This window comes from Pelmatolapia mariae, linkage group LG23 (assembly GCF_036321145.2).
Source record: "Pelmatolapia mariae isolate MD_Pm_ZW linkage group LG23, Pm_UMD_F_2, whole genome shotgun sequence".
Taxonomy (NCBI): Eukaryota; Metazoa; Chordata; class Actinopteri; order Cichliformes; family Cichlidae; genus Pelmatolapia; species Pelmatolapia mariae.
Genome location: NC_086246.1, coordinates 45,875,593 through 45,890,400, shown reverse-complemented (window position 1 = coordinate 45,890,400; position 14,808 = coordinate 45,875,593). Strand labels below are relative to the sequence as shown.

Here is a 14,808-nt window from a genome sequence, read left to right as displayed (position 1 = left end):
TGTTGTTTTTTTTTCTTCCAATTTTTTGAACCGTTATCTGCATTACTTAAGTAATATCACATTATATTGCATAGATAGTCTTCCTAACATGCCATTGCCTGTATTTCACTAATAATATTTTATATATTTTTCCCCTACTACATGCTACATTGTTAGGACAAAAGGAAAAATAAAGTAACAAAGAGGAATTCCACAAAAAACACTATAATGTATACAAACATCTCTTTATGAATATTCCAGCTGTAAAACATACCACTTAAAGAACTGCACTGTGAGGTGGAAATATGAAACTGCTTTTCAGCAATTTCTACAAAACACTTTTCCCCAAGACTGCAGTTTGTTCCAACAATTCATCTCTGTAAATTTGGCTCAAATTTAATTTTAAGACAAAGCCACCCCTGACTCTTTGCAAGACGTTGAGCTGAGATGTTAGCAAAAAGTACACCAAAAAAACCCCATTAAAAACAAAATAAAAATACATACAGTGCAGTTAAAAATTCAGGTTTGTTTGCATACGTCTGGACTCTCCTCTGGTACGCAGCAAGGACAGATGTGCCCTGCCGTACCACCACAGGACACAAAGGCCATTTATCTGCCAGAGATGACAGCTTGCGTGTGGGTGTATACATACCACACACACTGCTTCAGAAATCACAGTTTAAGCAGTAAGGATGTGGAAATGGTAGTTGCACCTTGCTCGCACTTTAACAGTGGCGGTGAACCGTGTAACGTAGAAAATGACTATATTCCTTTGGGACAGTGCAGTCACATCTCAACATCACTAAAATGGATGTGGCTCCTTGTTTCCCCAACTAGAGACACATGGCTACCTTTGTCCCAGAAGACATGGACAGCATCATGAATCGAATAGTTAATGTAATGATGCACTGCTGCTAAGCAACATGGGGGGGCAAAAACAACGGTTCTACATGCGCATGTGATGTGTTGTGTATACACTTGAGACTAACTGGTAGTAATTTATATTCACTGTTGTATCAAGCCCAATCATGCTTAGTCTTAAGCAACACACTTAACCTGCACTATCCACAACCATATCTATAGCATATGACTTAGAGGAGCATCAAGCAAATACCAGGTGTTACTGAGCAGGTAGGATCTGAGCTGCATCACCTCTTCACTACCACAGAGGCCTGGAAAAAGTCCATCTATACCAGTGACACTCAAAAGGGCTGAAAGGCAGAAAATAAAACACTCTAATAAATCAAATTAGGATTGTATAAGATGCATGTATAAGATGCATCCAAGAGCTTCACTTATAACACAATATGAAAGACTATCTAAAAATCTGGATTATGCTGGATATTAGTGTGTGGAATGAGCAATTGCAATTAACTGCCCCCCCCCAAAAAAAATCTTTGCTCAATTAACCATTAGCACTTAGTGCACATTCCATGTTCCCACAGCTCCATGTATCACTAAAATCAACTGAAACTAACAATACAGTCCTACAAACAGGTCTGGCTTGCCAGTCAGCAAATCCATTGGGAGATGGCTGAAGGAAACCAGTACCACAAGTCCCATTACCTGGGACTGCATAACCAAGAATATCAGTTCTGCATCCATGTCCAAAATCACTGATCAAAATGCTGTAAGTATGCTGACCACTGTTACTATATATAGTTTGTCATTCCCACTTTTAGCAGAAATTATTTTGCATATTTAGCAAAGCATTTTTAGAAACAAATTATTATGATTTTATTAAATCATATTCAGAATCTAAGAAGGGGCTCTCACTCTCGGACATACCTGGACTTGTCTCATTCTTGTGCACTCTATTACTGATATTGTCATATGACACCTATATATGACGTAAAACTTTAAATCAGTATTATCTGCCAAAACGGTATTGCAAAGTGCTCGTCTGAGCTCAGATTACAGAAATTTTAAATGGTAAACAATTATGCCCTTAGGTTAGTAAAATATTTGCTGCCAAAGAAGAACACATTCACCCAACAAGATTAAAAACAGTGCACTTTGTTAAGGATGCACTATCCACATGTCTTTGCCACAGACCATAAATAAAGGATGTACAACACCCATTTATTTGTAGCCTACAAGTATTGATATTCAGACATTCACCATCTTGGTTGCCAGTTAGACCTAAATGCCAACTACAAAGTAACACATATGTGGACATGGCTAGACCACAGGGGGTCCATTTCATATTTCAAACATTAAGATCTAAAAAAAAAAAAAAAAAAACAACCCCCCCCCCAAAAAAACAAAACAAAAAACAAAAACAAAAACAACAAAAACAAAACAAAACACATTTTTAAGAAATTACAGGCTAAATACAATGGACAATTACTTAACTACTCGTTTAATATGGATACTGACCCAGCACTTTACAATTAATGCATTCATGCTGGTGTAAACAACATCATGAGGATTCATCTCTTTTATATTAAAGGGCACTACCAACAACAAAAACCGAAATGACAAGAAAATGAGGAAAAGGTTAGATGAGCACCAGCTAGTGATTAGTTATCTGTGTCTGTTTTTCTCAGGAGACTGTAGAGGATGAGTGGATGCATGTCTCTCTCATTTCCCCCAGAATAATAAGGCCTGAGGGCAAAGTAGATTTTAGACTGAAACAAAACACAAAAACAACACCAGTGAGTGAGACCGGATATCTCTGATTCTCACACAATTTGAATTATAAAACAAATTAAAATCTTCGTGCCAAGGTGTTTGCTTCTCAAATGCCGCCAAAAGGGCTTGTGTAAATCAATGCATTTAATACATGTACAATTCTGCACAAGTGGCATGTAGGCTAACAAAAAACCTGCTATCTGGGCATGTAGTGCAGAGGGATAAAATACAGTTGCATAAAAGCAATGGAAATCTTGTGACCTGGACTGACACATCACGTTTTATTCTCAGTCGGAGCTTCTATTGTGCCCAGCAGTTCACAGGGACAGATCAATGGCAAAGACTCATACCCTCAGGTAGCATGCTAGCCTCTCATCTCCAGCACTGTAATGATCTCTCCCACTGGGAATGGACTCAGCCAAGCAACACATTAACAGCCATTTTAAAAAAAAAAAACTGGGGCTTTTCAATTGTGTCCTTAGGGTTCAGTACAAAGGGAAACAACAATTATACTCTCCAATAAAAGCAATACAACTATAGATTATTACTGTGCAATAAAAGCCAATCAGCAACTGTTTCATATGTAGCTAAGGGGCCCTGGCCTTTGTAATATTTAACTTAAACTGCCAGTTACCATACTGTGAGATATGACCAAGTGATGATCTTAAATTAAAGCAATTACTTACTAAATGCCATCATAAAAACTTTATAAAAAACAAAATTAACAAAGAAATAAACATATTTTCAAAAATGGCACCTCCCTTTTCCTTCAGGATCTATATAATCTTTGGGGGGATAATAATAATAATAATAATAATAATAACAACAACAACAACAAAAGATGAGGCTACCTATGCTAATCTGTGCACCAGGCTAGGAGTGGGGGCAGGGACCCAGCTGAGGTGGTGCCATGGTTGGGGGAGGGAGAAGGGTGCAGACCGCATGTGGTTAGCTGAGCCATAATCTCACTGTACCCAAGTGAAAAATACTCGTCCTTGTCTTCTCTCTCTCTCTCTCTCTCTCTCTCTCTCTCTCTCTCTCTCTCTCTCTCTCTCTCTCTCTCTCTCTCTCTCTCTCTCTCTCTCACACACACACACACACACACACGTACACTCTTCGTCCTTCCCTCTACCCTTCCCTTTCTCACTCACACTCTCCTCAGTTCTTCTGTTATAGGCTCGCCAGCCCGTAAGTGTGTGTATGCCCCTACTGGTTGTGTCCTGAACGCCAAGGGTTAAGCCCCTGCCATTTTAACGCCACTGACAGATCAGACCATTAGGGTGTTACCTAACAAAATGGAAGCCTTTAACCCTGAATCTGCCAGACTGCTTCTGAGTGAGTGTGTGTGTTGCTGTGTGTGTGTGTGTGGGTGTGTGCGCAAGTGAGAACCAGAGCCACACAGAGCCCTGTGTGTCTCCACCTGGATTCTCCCTCAGCAACATGACGACAAAGACAACAACAGTAAGTCCAGGTAAAGGAAAACAGACTTCTGTACATGATCTCTCTCACACACAGACACAGAATGGCTGTTTGTATGAGGAAGACACTTTTTCATGTATTCTCATCAAGACCGCTAAGAAATAAGAAGTGCACATATTCTCACTGCCCACATCTCATCTGGATTTTGATAAGAATACACAGACAGAATGTGCAATTAAATAAAAATAAATAAATAAAGAGCAATCATTTCACACAATTAACAGAAAATGATATGCAGAGCCTCAAGCAACAAGAACATCGAAATCACGAAAGTCTAAGAAACACTAACATCTCAGTTAATGCTTAAGCAGTCTTCTCAAACTCCTAATCACAAAATTACTGGATATATTTTCAACCATTAATGTTTACTTTCTATAATAAAAAGGAATCACTAAATGTTTTCAAAACTCCTAGACAGGGATAATCTCCAATTTCAGCCAAATTGCTTCCAAATGGTTACTCCATAATCCTGTAAAACCAGAAGCACATACCCACATACAGAAGGAGGGCCAGGACACACGCAGACTGCTATCAGATTACATTTCTCAGAAATGAATGGTAGCAGGAAGTGCCCAGAGTACAGGGGAGGGAAAGAGCTTAAAGGTTGCTCAAAATAAATAAATAAATAAAAAATACAGTGTCCCAAAATCTACAACCTGAGTGCAACATCTGTGCACAATATTGAAGAACACAACCAGGTAAATTACATTTGGGTTTTGGAGTAGCTATACTTCTGAGTTAGAAAAGCAAATCATCAGGTTTCACAAGATCTTGATTAGGTGGGGTTCAAACAACAGGAAACCACAGAAAATAAAACATTTTGAAGTATAGCTGAGAAATCAAAATGTCAGTAGGCACATTCAGGCTGCACTTCAGACATGAAAGAAAACGCATCTGAAGCAAAGATTTGCACAGGCATAGCGCACGGCAGTTACAAATTTGGTTATGTGAATGACTAGAACAGCACTGAAAAAGAAAAACTGAAGTCTTACACAAAACACAATCACCACACTAACCTTCTCATTCATATGTCATGCATGGAGGAAAACTATTGTTAATTACTCTTTGGAATGAAAGAGTAATTAATGGAAATGAAAATGCTATATGAATGGGTATGATAGCTGATGTGCCAGAACTTGTTAGCCCTGTTGATTGAATGATATAAATAAAAGGAGAAGTTCAAAAACAAGAATATGGCACCCATATCCTGTCTCTTTTTCCTGATATTCCAGAGTAACTTGTCTAGTACACAGGAATCTAAAACTAAACCAGTACAACAAGGATTTTCTACCTTTGGAAGAACAACCATCATCCTAGGGCTTTGCGATATGACCAAAATCTCATATCCCGATATAAGACATTATCGTCCCGATAATGATATAAATCACAAAAATTTTAACATTTTCTGTAAATTCTGTGAATCTCGGGCAGCTCGACATTTCCAGCTGGGCGTCGTGTACCTGGAGTCGAGTGTTTTAACCAATGCATGAAACAATACATTTTTAGACATAAGTTGTAACGGCCGCCGTTTTCTTTGTGAGTATTTATTACACAGCGTGCTGCGGGGAAAAGCCTGTTCTAACGTTTGAGCACCTAGCGGCTCTTTTTTGCTTCTCATCCGTAAATACTCTGCATCTTTCACGTGGTTCAGTTTATTTTGAAAAGTCTCAACAGGAACTTGAGCTTTATTGTGAAAGGTTTATGTAGAAAATAAACAAGCGGACACGCGATGGTTTTACCGTCGTTGTTGCTAACGACAACACATAAAAAACAGTCGCTTGCCCGTCTGTAGTGTGGTTATATTAAATATAAGAGAAAGAGAGAACTTTAAGAAATTAATATAGCCACTACAGTGACCATCAAAACGATGAAAAAATATTGCCGTAAACAGTTTATTTTACGACACCACGAAACAAACGATAGCGTAAAATAAAACGACAGATGTTTTTAATATCGTCATCCGATATATATCATTATATCGAACAGTCCTACATCATCCAGCATCTAATTGATGGTGAAGTTTTAATTGAAGAAAAAAAAGGATATAAACCACATTCACACATGAACTCCCAATTACGTTAGAAGAATCACTCCATGACACTGAAGTCTCAAAGCAGCACACGACAACAGATTGTCCACTTTACACGTGTTCTCAATACTGGAAATAGATGAGGGTGGTGCAAGGGCAAAGGGTGACCACTTGCTAGTTGTGAATTCAACCAGTCCATTTCCTGGATTATTCTCACATCACCATGTATTGGTGTAGTTGGACTTTAAACTGTCTTTAATTTGCCATCTCGTACAATGTCCAGTCCGGCTGCATAAGACACTTGTGTTCACCTACGCACTTCTTTGGTAATATCAGGAAATGTTCAGAAGTACAGAGCATGTGTGAAAACAGCTTTCAAGACATTCAGCCAGTTTAAGTATGTGTAGCTCTGTAATAATCAATAGTCACTAACTAGTTGTCATTCTGCAAAATATGTTTTTTTTTCCCCCACCGATATCATTCGGTTAGCATACGTCTTTGACCCTGCTTAAAGTGTGTGTGCGTCACTACACCTAGAGGTGGAAAAGGGATTCAAATTCAAAATCTTTCCCGAGTTGACCCTTTCAAAATTACAGCATCAACACACCCAGAATCCACAATAGGTGTGGCGTTAAGCATGTCTGTTCGACTTTTTAAACCACACCCAGTATCTCGTCACTCTTAGTTGGTCCCACATATTTGGTCAGATTCTTTTTTACTTGTGCTATGACAAGTCTGTTTACAGGTGGGAGGAATATCATTAGAGTACTAAATGACAGGAGGCACGGCGTTCACATGTCACAGTTAGGATATACTGCATACAGTTTGCATTTAAAACCACTGAATTTAAAATAGCTCATATAAGTGCAAGTAATATGGGTAAGTGCCCTTTTAAACTGAAGGTAAACCTACCATTATCCTTTATATAATCATTATATTTTTTTAACCTACATACAAATGCTCATGACTAAAGTGTGCCATTTTAAGCCATACTCCACCAAAAGTGTTATCCCGAAGTATCAAACACCTGACGTCTGTGAAAGACCTCCATACTAAAATTTCACTCTGGTGCCACTCCTTTATGTGACACCCAAAAAAAAAAAAAAAAAAAAGCGCAACAAAGATGTTAAAGCATGTGATTAACAGGTTCAAATGGCTTTTGAATACACAGGTACGACTTGCAGGGTACAAGGGTTAATCTCCTGTTTGACTGCGTTCAATTTTGACAATGTTTTCTCACTTTTAGATTAGTTGACTAAGTTGATTATTTTTCCCTTTCATTTATTGACCAGTAAGAATGTCCAAAGCAGTATACATAGTTGGAATAGACACTTCTTGGTTAGCATCTTCTTTCATGCATCTCTCATGTCTTGCCTGTCTTATTAGCTGTGTGAAGCACTTTCAGAGGTGCTAGGAGCAAAGTATGACTTGACAGTATGTTTAAGCACGTGTTTTTTTTGGGGGGGGGGGTTAAAAAAGAAAGCCTTCTGATGTTAGCTGGCAGCATTCGGTAGGGATCCAGGAATATTTCTCCCAAAACACCTGTATCATACCTATACTGGCCTTTGTGGACTGATATAGGATTATCTGCAAATAAGATGACATTTAACGGATGTTAGTGGCATATGTTTCTGTTGCGTCACACGTGTTTCTGTTGCGTCACATCAATTTTATGCTGCCTGAATGTTTAAAGAGTGTGATAAGGATGTAAAAGAATGAAGTAGGAATGACACTGAGCTTCTGGAAAGATAACTTAATTTTTATGTAATATGATGCAGGATAAGACAATGTGTGGACCATCTCACAGTACTCTGACACAAATTCGAACATTTGAGAACCACTTTTACAATCATTTACCTGGTGTTACACTGTAAATTCCGTCTGGTTTTTCATCCTGTTCCCCTTACAATCCCTATCCACAGATGGGACTTTACAAACATGACCCATATCTACTAGAGAAACCTGACTCTGCAAATCATAATTTGGGTAAGTGGCCACGCTGTTCAAACTTCCACAGCCAATGTTATTAACCTTTGTTTTGATTACTTTTATGCCAGGCAAATAGTGCACTAATGAAATGACATGTACGCAGAATTCACACAATTCAGCCATGTCAGCCAGAACCGTTTGTCCCCTCTTGGACTCATGCCTTGATGCAACATGTATCCAAGTTGCCGGCTAGTCTGCTTGATGCACTGAGAGTTCGAGAACTGTCATGTTAACCCTGCCCCCATAATAGAACCAGCTGTAAGAGCCAGCCTGGGAAGAAAAAAAAAAAGTGTATTTCATAAACTGCCATAATGGAAGCGGTACCCGTTTTAGGCAACATAGTGTTCATGTGGGCAATCAAAGAAGTATTATTTCCATTAGCATTGTTGAAATGTTACTAGATACTCTAAGTAAAAATACCAAATGCATCTTAAAGTCTTGAGAATATGATTGGTTGCAGAAGAAAAAATAAGTATTACCTAACCTTAAATTAACTTAGGATGTTTAGTTGTGGATGTGGCCAGTCAGACAGCATGCATGTGCTACATGTAGGCAGCATCCAGTGTCTGGGAAACCCCCCCCATTAAACGCATCTTACTGTAAGTGTTGCATGAATTCAAAGTAAGGAAATGTGGTTGTAGCACACAGCAACACTGAAGAGGAGCAAAACTGGACGCTCTCACTCAATACTATATGGCCATGCAGTAGATAGTTATTTTTAGAGATGTTAAGTAGAGATAGGAATATACTGAAAGCCACAATACATATCAAAACCTATCATGGAAACTGAAATGTTACATTTTAGTTTCTCACTCATCTCAAGGTTCTTTCTTTGTCATGTAGTATAAAGTTTAAAGTGGAATTAAAAAGTCAAATGGGTTAGTTTCATTAAACACAGTGCCAAACTTATCAGTCAACAAACTGTACTTTAAACTGTTTGAGTGATCTCATTGCAAGAACATATGCATAATGGAGTCCAACGGGGTAAACAAGAAATCGTTCAGTTCAAACAGTGCAGGATTCCTCTACAGGGGCCAAAGAATTCCCTAAGGCCTTTGGGTGGGAAGCCCTGGCTGATATATGCCTGCTCTCCAACATCTAGCACAACTACCAGAAAGACAATTTCTTAGAAGAGCTTAAAAATATTTAGATTTATGGAGAAAAAAAAACACTTTAGGAAAACAATGCAAAATTAATCTTATTGTGGCAAGCAAAGGATGCAAGACTGTCAAGAATTGAAAGCAAGATGGCAAAGGGAACTACTCCTACACCACAGGACGTCAATTTTCACTATTTGACATCTTTAACTCACTTGTGAGTAGATTACCTCTGATGACATCACTGAGACAAAAAACAAATAAAACGACACTTCCTGATCTTTCATTCACACAATGCTTGACAGCAGATAGGCGACTGATTCTACTGAGACTTCATAGTTTCACCAGCACTTCCTGTTAGCCGTCTCAAAATGTCTGGCCTCAAACTAAACCTGACTGACAGCTGCATTAAACTGTTACACTGGGTGATTGAGATACTATTAACAATCCTCTAAAGCTATTGACTAAGCCCATTTAAAAAACAAAAAAAAAGAATCTGTGTTCATCAAATCATATATTCTTTCATATATAATTTTTTGTTTTGTTTTTTCATTAAAAAAAAAAAAAAAAAAAAGCAGCTCTCATCTGAGACATTTCATGCCTTGAATTGTCTCAGATGTAAGGCCACACCTTTGCCTCTCTCACTACGTAGAGATTTACGACATGCAAACTAGTACCTGCCTCTGACCTCAGCTGCACTCACGTTCTCTTGCAAGGTGAAGGGAGAGACAGCAATGGTCCACACTCTGGGTGTGTAGTTGAGCAGAAGAGCAAAAAACAATGCTTAATTTATAAAACAGGAAGCACATGAAGAGCATGCTAATCAGCCATGCCAGGAGAGGAAAAAAGTCACACAGCACATTTATTTAAAAAAAAAAAAATCCACAAAAGCAAGACTGCATCAGACAGTGAACAAGTGCTAGCCAATAAGAAACTAAATTAAAGGGCCATAAAAATCAAAGCATTTAGATTAAACTTGTTAACTTTAAACTGCATGCAGATGTACATGTTTCAGTCTTTAATTTCCTCACCTCTCATACCTTTTGAATGGGATGCTGTCATCCACTGCCAAATTAAAGTGTGGATCTGTTATTTTGCTTTTGTGGCATTCAAGAATTGAGAAAAGTTACGCATTTATAGCACCAGTGAAATGAAATCGATCAAATCCACTCTCCTCCACTCTGCAATGCATCTTTGTGTAACAGTTAAACAGACACATGGAGCAGAATGAAAGGAAACATGGAAATGTTGAAACAGAGAGCACAGCAGAAAAGCAAAATACAGTACAGGGCTAATAATGTTATTTTGGTATCAATTTGGGCATCAAGAATCATGTAATCCTACTGGTGTTGGTACCAACTAGTACATTTCTGGTATAGTGACATCTCTTGTTTTAAGGTGAAAATGTTCAGTTGTTGCACCAGTTGTTTGTTTATCTAATCACTGGTATTATAAAAAATATATATAAATAAATAATAATAATAATAAATAATAAATAATTATATACAGTTAAAGACCTTTAATCTTAAACACCTCAGTCAGATATGGAAAGTGGAAAGAATTCAGACATACAACCCTGAAAAGATGTATTGCTTAAAGTCACTAGAACAAAGACTAAGGATGAGGACTAAGAATATCTTTAATTTCTGTAACTTACTGTCTATTGTCATCATTAAAAAGGCTGCAATACCTTTTAATGTTTTTGTGATTACCATACATTCACAATAGAACGTTAAGGATGGTCAAATAAAATCAAGACTCTTCATTTGGAACCATTAAAAAGATCATAAGCACGGGCAAAAACTGTATTCTGATGCTTTACTTCCATGCTAAACAATTCACAGATTCACAAGTGGGAAAAAACTGTTACAATAAGATTAAGTTCCAGACACCAGCAAACTCCAAGGCTAACTCTAACCACAATAAACTTAACAATGACAAAGACGAGCAAGGCACCCTGGAGCCTTGAAAATGGCAAAAGCAAAAATATATTTATGGTTGGTGGAAAATAGACATGTATCTTAAAATGGTTCAATCCCTGTGTGGCAGAATATGAGAGGATCTCGAGTCATGCCTGTCTAGTTACATCATGGGCCTTGGCCATCATAAAATGCAGAGATCACCCCCACCCCCCACGCAAAAAAAAAAAAAAAAAAATCACTAGCCAAGAGTGCCAACTGTTTGCTTGCTATAAACAGTAGGCTACTTGCACAACAAAGGTGGGGATAAATGCCCACTGCTGTTCAGCTTAGGAGACACACCTCAAAGTCAGGTGAAAACAAAACTAACTTACCCACTGGAACAACATGACCCACAGTTCCCAGATTGGTGAGGATAAGGCCCCCCTTTAAGCATAAAGAAGTCTCCGACACCAAGACCAGGCAGCGTGACTGCAAGGCTTGATAATTAAGAAGCGTCTCACAATTATCCTCAAATGATTAAAATAGCAGGAACGCCTTTAAACGCCTGACTTCAACGGGAAATGAACGGTACAGCAGCTGGAGAGTGTGCCCTTAACCTGACTGTAAGACGTTTCATGTCATACATTAAGTGGTATGATTTTTATCTGACTTACAAAAACATTACTATTCCGGTTTAAAAGAAGAAAAGTAGGCGTTTAAGTTTACCACGGTTTGGTGTGGGTGTTTGATACCAAGCTGTCGCGGACACACCAACCCGACGGAGGCATTACCGTCCACCATTACGCCTCCATAAAAAGGCTTTTCACGGTTGAGCTAATCTGACAAAGTTCTTAGATCAATGGCTCATAAAGCCATAACCATGCCCATCTGCGTTTAAAAAGGCACAGCAGGTTTAACATTATCCGGTGGCAATACTGGTTATGATGTTCATAAACTTCAGTGACTCAACTTTGCCCAAAAGAAAAGCTGCCCATTTTCAACTAACCCATCAAACAACAACAAGCTATCGCATGCTAACGTTAACTTGGCTTGCCAACAACAACCTGTCCATCTGTCCGGCTACTAAACCAGCGGCTAACTATCACGAGCTAACAGCCCATTGTGATTATCTTCAGTTTCAGAGATTAGAGGAAATAAGCTCAACCCTGCAGCCCTTGCTCCTTTGAATATTGTGGCAAAAGTGTGATTTTTTTTTAGCACCGATGTCTGCGCAAATAGCGATACACGACAGACAATGAAACCGACCCCGTCTCAAGTGAGCAGCTACTGTTACAAGGCTAGCTAAGGGAGCTAAGTTAGCCTGCTAACGCTATCTCCCCGGCCACTAGTCTGATGGCAGACAGTCGCTAAATTTATTCACAAACAATCGAGCGTTAATTACATACAGAAAATGACAGTTTTACCTCAGCGTTCTGCAGCTTCAACCTAGGTGAATAAACACACTCACTTACATTATTTACTAATATCAGTGCATCCATGTACAAGTTTTGCTGGGAAGTTTGGTTAATATTTTTGTACTTTCGAAGCTGGTGCACTCAGTAGGTAAGTGTGTGTGTATGTGTAGCTGAGCGACACACATACTATTACCTTGCACGTTAGCTGAGATCAAGCTATGCTAGCTAGCTTAACTTAGGTTAGCTGAGCTAACACCGAAAGAGAAACTTCCGTCGTCGTCATGTTTTAATTGAAAATTAAAAACCCTAAATTACGTTACATACTAATGAAATAACGCTATGCGAACTTACAGAGTCTAGGAGGATCTTGGCTGAATTCCCCCCGTAATTTTAAGTTGTCTGTTGCGACTGTTTAGCTGGCTTCAGTGTAAAAATCCCGGGGATCCCCTCTCCTCTGTCCGCTGCCACTCCGGCTGCCAGATAATGTAATGAGCCACCACACAGGCGGCGTCATGCTGCGTTCATACACACCTCGGAAATGCTAAGAGCTCAGAGAGAAAGGAAATGATGCGTTTGAACACACTCCACTGACGTACAGCAAAAGAGGTGAAAGTAAAAGCAATTGCAGCAGAATTATGGAATGAGAACTTTAAACAATTAGACCGACATTAAATCGGTGTATAGCAATAATAATAATTATAATAGGAAGAAAAAGAATTGCCCTTTGATGCTTTGGCAATATTGCTTTTAGAAACATGCCATTAAGCATATTTGAAATGAGAAAAAGACTACCATTAATATCACAATCCACTTTCTGATAACTGATTATATTATATCATGTTTTATGTATTGTTAAAAAAAAGTTTGAGTCTATAGTTCCATGTAATGTTTCACTATTCCTGGAACGTTTCCTGAAGGTCATATTTTTCAGCAGCAAAACTCCCCAGAGGTCATCTAAAAGTCTAACAAAACCAAACCAAACCAAACAAAACAAAAGGTTTTTGGAAGTTTACTTGCGTTCAACAGTTAAAACCCTTCGGGGAAGATTCACAAAAGACTTTCTATTCTTCAGAGAATAAATAAAAATTATTCAGTTAATATTTTCTAAAGCTTTCACACACAAAAAGAGACAGCATGTCCCTAACATATTCTTTAAAGGTTGAAAACAGTTTTACTTTCAGGGAAAATATTCTAAAAGTGATTTTATATTTCACAAAGATACCTTTAATAGTCAGCTTCTACAGTGGGATTTACAGTAAAAAGAGATTGTACCATCATTTTTATGGTGAGTCTGAACAGATATAGGTGTTTCACTATACAGGCTAGTTCCTGCTCCTTCAGACTGCTCATTTCTGAGGTTCTCTGGGTTGGCCAATTGCTGAAGTACAGTCCAGAGACAGAAGCACATCATGTGACAAAGATTACCCAGGCTACTAATCTACTGCCATAAGCTTTGGAGCTGTTGTGTGAGTTTATAATGGTATCCCCTTTAACTGTAAGCATGCAGGTCTGTTTAAACTGACCTCATAATAATCCCCTCTGACTGTCATTTCATCTGTGAGACCACAATGTGTTTTTTCCCAAGTTTATCACTATTTCAGCTGCTCTGCAGGCGCTGTTACATGCAGCAAAAGAGTCACAGAAGCAGCCACCTTGTCTTGTCACACTTTTCTGTATCAACTAATTAAACAGGTGCAGGAAGAGATGTAGGTACAAAGGTCTTTACAAGTTGGATAGCTACACAGTTAATCCTAGTTAAAGTCAAGCCTTTGTCATGCTTTGAATTTGTGCTTTGAAAATCCCAAAGGATACATACATGAGTAAGATTATACTTAGCTACACACAGGCCTCATAACTTGTTAAAGACACTTCTGTGAGGTGCAAATGAACATTTTTCCAGTGAGATTGCAGGAGCCATATTCAATTTTATAGTCAGACAAAAAGGGAGTGGCAGTCTTAGTTTAGAAATTTGGGAAAATGTTTATAAGAATTATTTTAGGTAAAAGTGCTAAAAGCTACATTTTATTTTTTTAACTCTGAAATTACATGTAGATATTGGACGAAAACCTTAGCACCATCTAAGGGTTAGTAATGAAACAGACTAACACTAACTCTTACCACTACAACAAACTATAGGTAACACTGACAAATTATTGTTCTGGGAAAGCATTTATTACGTGGCATGTCATGTGGATGTTACTTTGACACCTTGCACCCTAAACATTGCTGTAGAGCAAGCAACCTCACCATAAACCCAGCACACTGCAAAAAGTACTCAGGAAAGT

At 38.4% G+C, this 14,808-nt stretch overlaps 1 protein-coding gene across 2 annotated transcripts in view; it reads right to left on the bottom strand.

The window, feature by feature from the left end:
- gatad2ab (GATA zinc finger domain containing 2Ab) overlaps window positions 1–13,029 on the bottom strand; it is a 29,736-nt gene extending 16,707 nt beyond the window's left edge. Inside the window, exon 1 of one of the 2 annotated variants that reach the window (XM_063466289.1) lies at window positions 12,875–13,029. The gene's annotated coding sequence lies outside the window, so the exon portion shown is untranslated. Of the gene's footprint in view, window positions 1–12,532; window positions 12,584–12,874 lie in introns of those variants that run through there. The other variant, XM_063466290.1, reaches the window with a different exon arrangement.
- Window positions 13,030–14,808: the final 1,779 nt, after the last annotated feature.